The sequence below is a fragment of the Leopardus geoffroyi genome, chromosome A1, assembly GCF_018350155.1.
Source record: "Leopardus geoffroyi isolate Oge1 chromosome A1, O.geoffroyi_Oge1_pat1.0, whole genome shotgun sequence".
Lineage (NCBI taxonomy): Eukaryota > Metazoa > Chordata > Mammalia > Carnivora > Felidae > Leopardus > Leopardus geoffroyi.
The window spans coordinates 215,051,536-215,061,527 of record NC_059326.1 but is presented as its reverse complement, the minus strand read 5'-3'; the positions used below and the strand labels follow the sequence as shown (position 1 = coordinate 215,061,527).

At 36.9% G+C, this 9,992-nt stretch overlaps 1 pseudogene; it reads left to right on the top strand.

Moving 5' to 3' along the window:
* The first annotated feature begins 5,698 nt into the window (after positions 1 to 5,698).
* LOC123582886 lies at positions 5,699 to 6,772 on the top strand (annotated as a pseudogene).
* The last annotated feature ends 3,220 nt before the right edge of the window (positions 6,773 to 9,992 follow it).

Here is a 9,992-nt window from a genome sequence, read left to right as displayed (position 1 = left end):
AACTACATCACCTCACAGAAAGTTTCATAAGCTACTTAGAATTCAATATATATTTTTTAAATAAAGCAAAAATATATTGTCATTGTGAAAAAATATAAGACACCCTTTCATGAAGATCCAAAGATAACCATTTAGTATCCTTAATATACATACACTATAGCTTTGTCTTCCCTCCTTCCCTTATTTTCTACCTTCCTTCTTTCCTGTCTGCCTTTTTCTCTCCCTACATCTCTCCTCCTCACCTTGTATCCTTCCTTCTGTCCTCCTGTTTGTTACTTACTTATTGTCCTTTAGTTCCACATCTGCCCTTGTGCGCTGGAATCTGTATTTCCAGGACTGAGAATGTGGCTGGTGGCTTCCCACTGCTCCTGACATTAAGAAGCACTGGCAGGAGATCAAACAGCAAGAGGAAGAGAGAGGACAACCATCTTCTGATTCTGACATGTGAAGGTCACCATCAGTACCAGAGTTCACTGACACCACATTGCGGGGGGCAAAGAAGGAGGGAGATGTACCTGGCCTTTTTGATGGTTCTATCTTTGGCTGAAATAGCACCTCATCAGTGGATCCAGAACCTACCATGAAAATATGTCCAACAGCCCAGCTGTAGAACAGCTCTGCAGACCCCAACACAGGAACATCAGCAGTTTCTCATCACTGTGCCTCACTCTTCCTTCCTGTCTGTTTTCCCAGGCCCCACCCTATTCCACTCCATCCCTCTCCCTTCTTTTCTTCTATCCTTCTACCACTTTATCCACAATCTTCTGCAATAAATTACCTCTCTTTGAGGTAATGTCTACACTTATTTCTCTTTCCCTCACTGGGCTTTGCCTATCTATCTGTCTATCTATCTATCTATCTATCTATCTATCATTAAAAAATAAACAGAGGCATATTTTGTTTTTCGGGTTTTTTTAAAGAGTTTATTTGGGCAAACATTGATTTGAATCAGGAAGGAGCCAATCTAGCAGAAAAAAAGGAGCTCTAAGGAGATGTACAAAATGAAGAAGCCAGAAGGGAATAGGAACAAAGAAGCTATACTAGGCAAAAGAGCAGGTTGATTATTGAAAAGTGACTTTCCTTTAGCAAATGGCAGGCATGTATCAGGCAAATTTCCTAACTAGTGCTGATCAAGAGAATCCTGACTTACTGGTTTAAGATTCCGTTTCTGGGAAAGCCAAAACTATAAGTTGCCTCAGCTTAGTGCTGTGAGGCTTAACCTAAGCAACTCTATTTAGGGCCAGTTGTCTTCCTTTTTTTAACACTATTTATCATCTATCTATCAATAGATCATATATATCATCTCTTTATATATTACTTCATATGACATATGAAACATAAATATTATGCGTGTAGTGTTTTACAAATGTTTATGTACCTATAATAATATACTGTGGATAGCATTACATATCAACAGGTATTCTCCAAAAATGCATTTATGCTAGTTTATTTGGCCAACCTTCTATAACTGAACATTGATTGAGCTGTTTCTAAGGTATTCTTATAGACAATATCGCAATTGTATAGATAATGTTTGCACACATACTTATTGTTACTGTCCTAGAACAGGACTTCCAAAAGGCGTTTTTTGATGGGGCGCCTGGGTGGCGCAGTCGGTTAAGCGTCCGACTTCAGCCAGGTCACGATCTCGCGGTCCGTGAGTTCGAGCCCCGCGTCGGGCTCTGGGCTGATGGCTCAGAGCCTGGAGCCTGTTTCCGATTCTGTGTCTCCCTCTCTCTCTGCCCCTCCCCCGTTCATGCTCTGTCTCTCTCTGTCCCAAAAATAAATAAACGTTGAAAAAAAAAATTAAAAAAAAAAAAGGCGTTTTTTGAAAACTTTTGCTGTGTACTGACATTTTTTTCTAAGGGTTACATCAAACTCACTCTTCCCCTGAAGTTAATTAGAATACCTATTTCCTTCATATAATTATCTCAATTGTTATTCTTTATTTAATTCTGACACTTAATTAGTAAAAATGCCGTTGTTTTGATTTCCAATGAGGCAGGATACATCTGTTATATATATGTAATATTTTATAACATATATATTTTATATTTTTTAAATGGCCCATGAGGACTTTTGCTCACTACTTTCCTGGAATGTTTGCTTTATTTTTCTTCTTTAAAATGTTACCTTTCCAGAGTGCACACTAAACTTTATTTTACATCAATGTTGATCTTTTTATTTATTTCTATTTTGTGTTTCCTTTTATTTAAAAAATCACTATTAGTGAACGTAAAAGTTATTTTAAGTATAATTTCTAAACTATGTGATGTATTTACATTTATCTTTTTTTAAAATGAGTTTTGTCTCTGTTTATCAGGCTTAAAAGAACTTTCCTAATAGATGTTTACAAAGATCTGCAAATATATTTTCTTCTGATTAATACCACTATTCATCTATTTACCAAAATCAGAAGTCAGGGGTTCATATTTGATAAATTTATTTTCCTTACTTACATAACAATTTCTGTTGATTCTACCTCCAAAATGTTTCCCAAACCTATCCACATGTCATATAAATTGCCTTCGCCCTCCTCCCCACTATCTTTCATCCCCAGAAATAACACAGTCGCTATTGAGCTGGTCTTTCCAGTTCCATTCTTGCTTCCTAATCAATTACCCACAATCTGAGTCATCATTATAAATAGAGTCCTCTAATCCTTTCCTAAAATCCTGGGGCGCCTGGGTGGCGCAGTCGGTTGAGCGTCCGACTTCAGCCAGGTCACAATCTCGAGGTCCGTGAGTTTGAGCCCCGCGTCGGGCTCTGGGCTGATGGCTCAGAGCCTGGAGCCTGTTTCCGATTCTGTGTCTCCCTCTCTCTCTGCCCCTCCCCCGTTCATGCTCTGTCTCTCTCTGTCCCAAAAGTAAATAAACGTTGGAAAAAAAAAATTAAAATCCTCTAGTACCTTACCTTATCTTAGTATTAAGCCGAAAACCTTCCCATGCTTGACTTGAGCCCTCACAACATCCCCAATCTCATTTGATGACTGAAGACAGAGCCTTCAGTCTTTAGCTTCTTAACACCCTACCTCTCTATTACTTCTCAGAAAGCATTAGACACCACCCCCCCCTTTTTTACTTTGCCACATTGGGACTTTCCTCTTGGTGTTTCTGTTCCTTAGTGACATTCTTCCCTTTGCTCTTCACATCAGTTACGTCACAATCTACAATTCTCCTTCTCACCTCAGCCTTTAACAGCCTGCTTGTTTCTATTTCATAAACCCATTTTTTTCTTTCTTAAAAACTTGTTTAAGTAATCCTTTCTTTTCTATATGAATTCTCTATCTACCTCATGAGAGTGTAAATACGATGTAAGATTTATGAAAGAAAAAAATCCTCAGTTGTTCACTGTGGTACTGTAATCCTGTCATAATATTTGACATAAAGTAGATGATAAGTAAGTGAATATTTGCCTAAAGAAGGAAAAAAATGAATCTTCATTTTTCAAATGAATAACTTGAGGCTTAGAAAAGTGGTTTAATTTTTTTTCAATGTTAAGCCATCATTTTCTCACAACTTAATGCGCGTGTGTGTTTTAATAGTTTAGTGATTATTGCAAAGAAAACAGATATCCCCTATAGTTTTAGAAGGCAAATCTTTCTAACTTAGATATCATATAAGGGGCTTATCTATGGGATTCAGATATAGTCAGTCTTAACTATATATCCCTTCCCGTATATGGCTTTATAAGTCATATTAATGACTTTGAGCTTCATACTAAGGATTATGAGAAATCATCAAGATCTTTTGTCGGAAAGCTATTTAATTGGAAAGCATATATATATATATATATATATATATATATATATATATATGCACCTTGTGGGAATTTGGACTCGATGACCTCTGAGACTTATTCTGAAACTATGTTCCATGATTCTGTGACTTAACATTTTAAAGGCATCCGTTCTAATATTCAACTAGGAAAAATTACCAACAAAGACTTCTTTGTATATATTCTGTTAGAATCCTATGTTTGTAGTCAAATAATGTGAGTCCTAAACATTTTTTTTTGAAATTGTTTCATTAGAATTTATTTTAATCTTATTAACATGTCTGAAGTATAGCAAAGTTCTGTCAGAGAGTTTGAGAGAATAATTTTAAGCTCTAATCTGTTAGGCATATTGCACCATATGATAGAGAAGTAGACTGTATATTCTTGCTCAGTTTTTAGACCATGTATGTGCAAATATTACATCTAACTTCATATTAGATTTCACAAAAGAGAAACATGTAATTAGTATATAGAACATTTATACTTAAGAAAAAATGAACTAAACTCTTCTCTCTTCTAGGTCTTGCTGTAGATGGCTTTTGTTTGTTTTCCCATTAAGGCATTTCATATCAAAGAGATCTTTTGGAACTCTCTTATCCAAAAATAACCCAAATCCCCATATGTCACCTCTATCTTATTACTCAGTTTTGTTATGTTTGTGGAACTATTTTCTCTTTGAAGGTATTTATTTATTAACTTTCCTTCTTTGTCTGTATGTAAATGCCATGAGAGTATTGACCTCATCTGTTTTGTTTCCTTCATATAATCCCAATGCCTAAAGTGGTTGTTTGCTCACAAAAAGAAACTGTCAAACAAATAAAAGGCTGACTGAATAAACGGTTATGTTAAGTTATAAAAATCATATTTCAAATATAAGTTTTGCTAATTATATGGCTTACTTGCTAGTTACGGGGCTTTGGTCAAATCATTAACCATGGGGGCCTTAGGTTCCCTACTTATTAAAGGAAATATTCCTTCAAAGCATTGTTTTAGTGCTAGAATGAGATAATGAATGTGAAAATACTTAGCAAACTGTAACAAATAAATGAAAATCTAAGAAATTACTATTTGTACCCTGTTGAAGAAAAATCACTTATCATCAAGGACATTTTTGAGGTAACTTGAACTCAATTAAAAATATAAGTACTCTAACCACTTCTAAACAAAGTATGTAAGAAAGATTAATTAAAATGTATTCTACCTCTTGGGGCACCTGGATGGCTCAGTCATTTAATTGCCCAACTGTTGATTTCAGCTCAGGTCATGATCTCACGGTTCATGAATTCAAGTCCCACATTGGTCTCTGTGCTCATAGCACAGAGCCTGCTTGGGATTCTCTCCCTCATTTTCTCTCTGCCCTTCTCCCCCCACCCCTCTAAAATAAATAAATAAACTTTAAAATTAAAAAAAAATGTATTCTACCATCAAATCTGACTATTTCACAGTGAAACTGAACATGTCCATTGACAAAATAAATGTTAAGTTTAAACTATCAAGCCTAAAGTTGAAATTGGCACCTGGAGACAGTGACATATTGCTATTTGTTATTCTTATCGTTATTTAATACAATCACATTTTGAAGAAATTAATTTTGCCAGATATGTTGTTAATTTATACAGATCCCTATTGATTCAGCATATATGTTGCTTCCCCCAAAGCCTCGCATTTGCAAATAAAAACAAAATTTTACTTAGGTGGCAGACATATTGGTTAGATTACTCCTTTTTGCCTGAGGACACCACCAAATAAGTGTGAGTATCATTAAAGCCTCCCCTCCCATCATCTAAGTCTAAGACAGCATCTCCCAAAGAGCCTGAATAACTGTGGAAACTCTTCATCAGAGGTTTGAGCTTTGAAAACAATTGGTGAGAGTGTGAGGAGCCATTTTGAGCAATAGGAAATGCTTACAGACCATGTGGGGATGAGAGATCCAAATTCCAAGTGCTCCAGAGACTTTGGGTTTGTCACGTTTGCACCTGTGGAGGAGGTAGATACAGCCATGAAATCAAGGCCACACAAGGTGAATGGAAGAGTTGTGGAACCAAACAGAAGAGAATAATCTCAAGAGAAGATTCTCAAAGACCTGGTGCCCACTTAACTGTGAAAAAATGTTGGGGGAACCTAGGTGGCTCAGTTGGTTACGTGACCAACTTCAGCTTAGGTCATGATCTTGTGGTTCATGAGTTCAAGCCCTGTGTTGGGCTCTGTGCCGACAGCTCAGAGCTGGAGCCTACTTCAGATTCTGTGTCTCCCTCTCTCTCTATGCCCTTCCCCTGCTTGCTCTCTCTCTCTCTCTCTCTCTCTCTCTCCTCTCTCTCTTTTTCAAAAATAAACATTAAAAAATAATAAAAAAAAAAGATTGTTCTTCATAGCATTAAAGAAGACACTGAAGAACATCATGTAAGAGATTATTTTGAACAGTATGGGAAAATTGAAGTGATTGAAATCATGACTGACTGAGTCAGTGGCAAGAAGAGAAGCTTTGCCTTTGTAACATTTGATGACCATGTCTATAGACAAGGTTGTCATTCAAAAATACCATAGTGTGAATGGACACCACTGTGAAGTAAGGAAACCCTTATCTAAGCAAGAGATAGCTAGTGTTTCATCCGGCCAAAGAGGTCCAAGTGGTTCTGGAAACTTGAATGACAACTTTGGTCATGGAGGAAACTTCAGTGGGTGAGATGGCTTTGGTGGAATTCAAGGTAGTGGTGGATAGGGTGGCAGTGGGGCTGGCTATCATGGATTTGCTAATGACAGAAACAGCTTTGGAGGTGGTAGAAGCTATAATAATTTTGGCAATTACAACCATCCATTTTCAAATTTTGGACCCAGAAAAGTAGGAAATTTTAGAGGCAGAAGACCTGGCCCCTCTGGTGGTGGAGACCAATTCCTTGCCAAACCATGAAACCAAAGTGGTTGTGGTGGTTCCAGCAGGAGCAGTAGTTATGGCAGTGGCAGAAGGTTCAAATTACTGGCAGAAAACAAAGCTTAGCAGGAGAGGAGAGCTGGAGAAGTGACAGGGAAAGTACAGGTTACAGCAGATTTGCGAACTCAGACAGGCACAGCAGTGGCAGGGCCTAGCTGTTATGAGGAAGACATGTTTTAGACAATACTCATGTGAATAGGCAAAAAACTCAAGGACTGTATTTGGAATTAATTGTATAACAGGCTATTTTAGTTTCTGTTCTGTGGAAAGGGTAAGTCATTCCAACGAAAGGTTTTACTGAAGTTTTTGTTTGTTTGTTTGTTTGTTTGTTTTCACACATGCTGCTGATTGCTAAATATAATAGTTTGATCCTAACACTGAATAAATGTCCTTTTAGAAATGTGCTATGTAAAGTCAGTCTACTCTGAAGCCATCTCTTGGTAAACTACCCCAACGCTGTGAAGTTAGAATTTCTTCAGGGTGATGGCAGGTTCCATTCGAAATGTATTTGCAACCTGCTTGAGCACAGAAGCCATTGTCTCCACAAACCTTGGTGTAGTTGAACTGACAGTTAATGTGGTGTGATGTGGAGATTACCATTAAAAGGGTCCCCCAAACAAAGCCCTGGAGTTTATTTGGTTCTTCATCTGATTGTTGGAACATCCTATGCAATATATCTAAATTGAATTATGGTATCAGATAAAATTACAGATGGGATTAAAACTTGTATATCGTCTATCATGTGTAATAAATAAATGGTTTAATATTCTATTGAAAAAAATTACTTAGGAGAGATTTTTCTTGAATATATATAATTGCCTTTCATACTTGGAACCTTAAGATACACTAAATCTAAAGAGATTATACATGGTAAAATCCACACAATATTTTGTTTATGATTATTGCTCAATCAACACTTTAAGTATAATAATTTTTGAAGGTATAAAAAGTGGAATTTGTATTTAAATCTCAAAGATATTTTCTGACAACCAATTTCATTACATAAAAACACAAGGGTATTGATTCCGAGACCAAATGTCAGTTTCATATATTAAAATGTGTATTATATATGCCTCAAATTCAAGTCTATATGCATGAAGTAAGCACAGCTTGCCTCTAGAGCTACCAATAATTGATAATTCCAGCCTAAGCAATCTGATTTCCTCAAATTAATGCATCTAGGGGCTTTAATTTTCCATATTTGTGCTTAAAGCATTACTCGATGTGGATTTAACGGGCAAAAGTTAATATTTTTATCTTTATTCAGCTGAAAAATCTAAGAAAAGTGTTGCCTGACAATCATAAATCAAAAGCAGAGAAGAGCCTGTGCCAACCAATCCTTGTTCTGTGGTCAGCTTGGCTTAGTTTCCTCTAATATCTAGCAACAGAGGCCATGATGTGGAATTAAAAACATTCTTACTACATACACAGACTGATTGTGTGGTATGATTCTGCTCTTCCTAAGACAGTCCATGAATTCCTATAGCCCTTGGTGCCACCCAGTGCTAATGATTTCAATATTTCCTGAGAGCCTGCTGTATACACGATGACAGGGTAAGCACAGAAGAAGATCCAAATTTGAATAAAATACTCTCCCTGAATTTAAGTTATTTATGATAAAATAGGTGCGACACATATGCCCTGTCAAACAAAATGTATAAGCACTTCTTTACCAGGCTACAAAAGTAATTCACTAGGAATAAGAAAAAGGGAAGATGACTTCTAAAGAAGAGGTCATATACACTAAGAACACCCTCTTCACTTCTAATTCTCCCTTTCTTTTATTCTTCCTATATTACAATACTGCACTTAATAGCAACAGCAACGCTAGATCTTCACATGATCTCTTGCCTAATCTTTACACTACTCTGAGGAAGTAAATGATAGTAAGGTCATTTACCAAAAATTGAACTATCTCTCAACATTGTTACAATACTAATTAAGGTCACCTTGCTGGTATCAAGGTCAGAACTCAAACCCAGAACTGTGTGATTCCAAAGCATAATCTTTTATCCACCTTGCTATACTGGTGTTCACACTTCATTCTGAAGGAAAACGGGAAACTGTTTTGCAGGATTGGACAAAGGGCATTTGACTCTGAGGGAACATGGGGTACAAATAAAGACACTGAGCTGTGAGCCTACATGGTGTCATGAAAGGACGGATAGTTTGAATGAGGCTGGAGGTAAGAGGTACCTGGTAAGAGTAGCAGAAAATGAAACTGAAAAGACTTAGGACCAGATCATAGAGCACCTTTCTAAGAAAGTAGAATTTTATTTTTAAAAATCGTGGTGCCAATATTATTTTTCTTCAGCAGATAATAACATTATTTTATATGCAATACAGTAAGGATTGTTCAATGTATGACATTTAAAAGGCATCAAATAAATGTCTAATAAATTAAATAATGGGATGAAGTAGAGGATCTATTACAGTATCCTTAGGAAGACGAAGCAAGTTCATAAACTATGGCAGTAGAAAGAACATTAGATTCATTAGATTAAGAGTAAGGAAAACTTCGTTTAAACCAACCTTAGCCATTAACTAACTTGGAGATAGTTTTTTGCTTGTTTGGTTGATTGGGGTTTTTTTGCCTCCACAAAGCCTCAGAGCTCTCATTTGAACTCATATAAAGAATGGGGAAATAAAAATCCCCAAAGTTTCTTGGCTCTAAAATTATATGACTTTGATCTAGTAATAGGAAAGGGTACACATTTCTTTTTAACTAAAATAATTGCAAGTATAACCATATCAGACCTTTGTTGTCTATGGGATGTATTTGTCACAAGGGGCAAATGATTTCTTTTTTCCATGTTTATTTATTTTTGAGAGAGAGACAGAGCACAAGTGGGGGAGAGGCAGAGAGAAAGGGAGACACAGAATCTGAAGCGGGCTCCAGGCTCTGAGCTGTCAGCACAGAGCCCAATGCGGGGCTCAAACCGATGAACCATGAGATCATGACCTGAGCTGAAGTCAGACGCTTCACCGACTGAGCTACCAAGGTGCCCCAGGGGCACATGATTTCTATGAGAGAGGCAGTAATAATATCATTCATGTGGATGCTAAATATGAGTGAGGAGTATTTCTGTGAAAATAATGAGTTCAGGTTGGAACATGAATGGCAGATTAAAGCAGACTCATTGAAAATGCCCAACGAACAGCCACACTGCAAATCAGGAGCACAGGCAAATGCTCCAAACTGGAGGTATGATCTAAGATAACATACCTGGGGGTTACAGCTGAAGCATCATGAGGAAGTTGATAAAATCCAGAGAAAATTATTGGA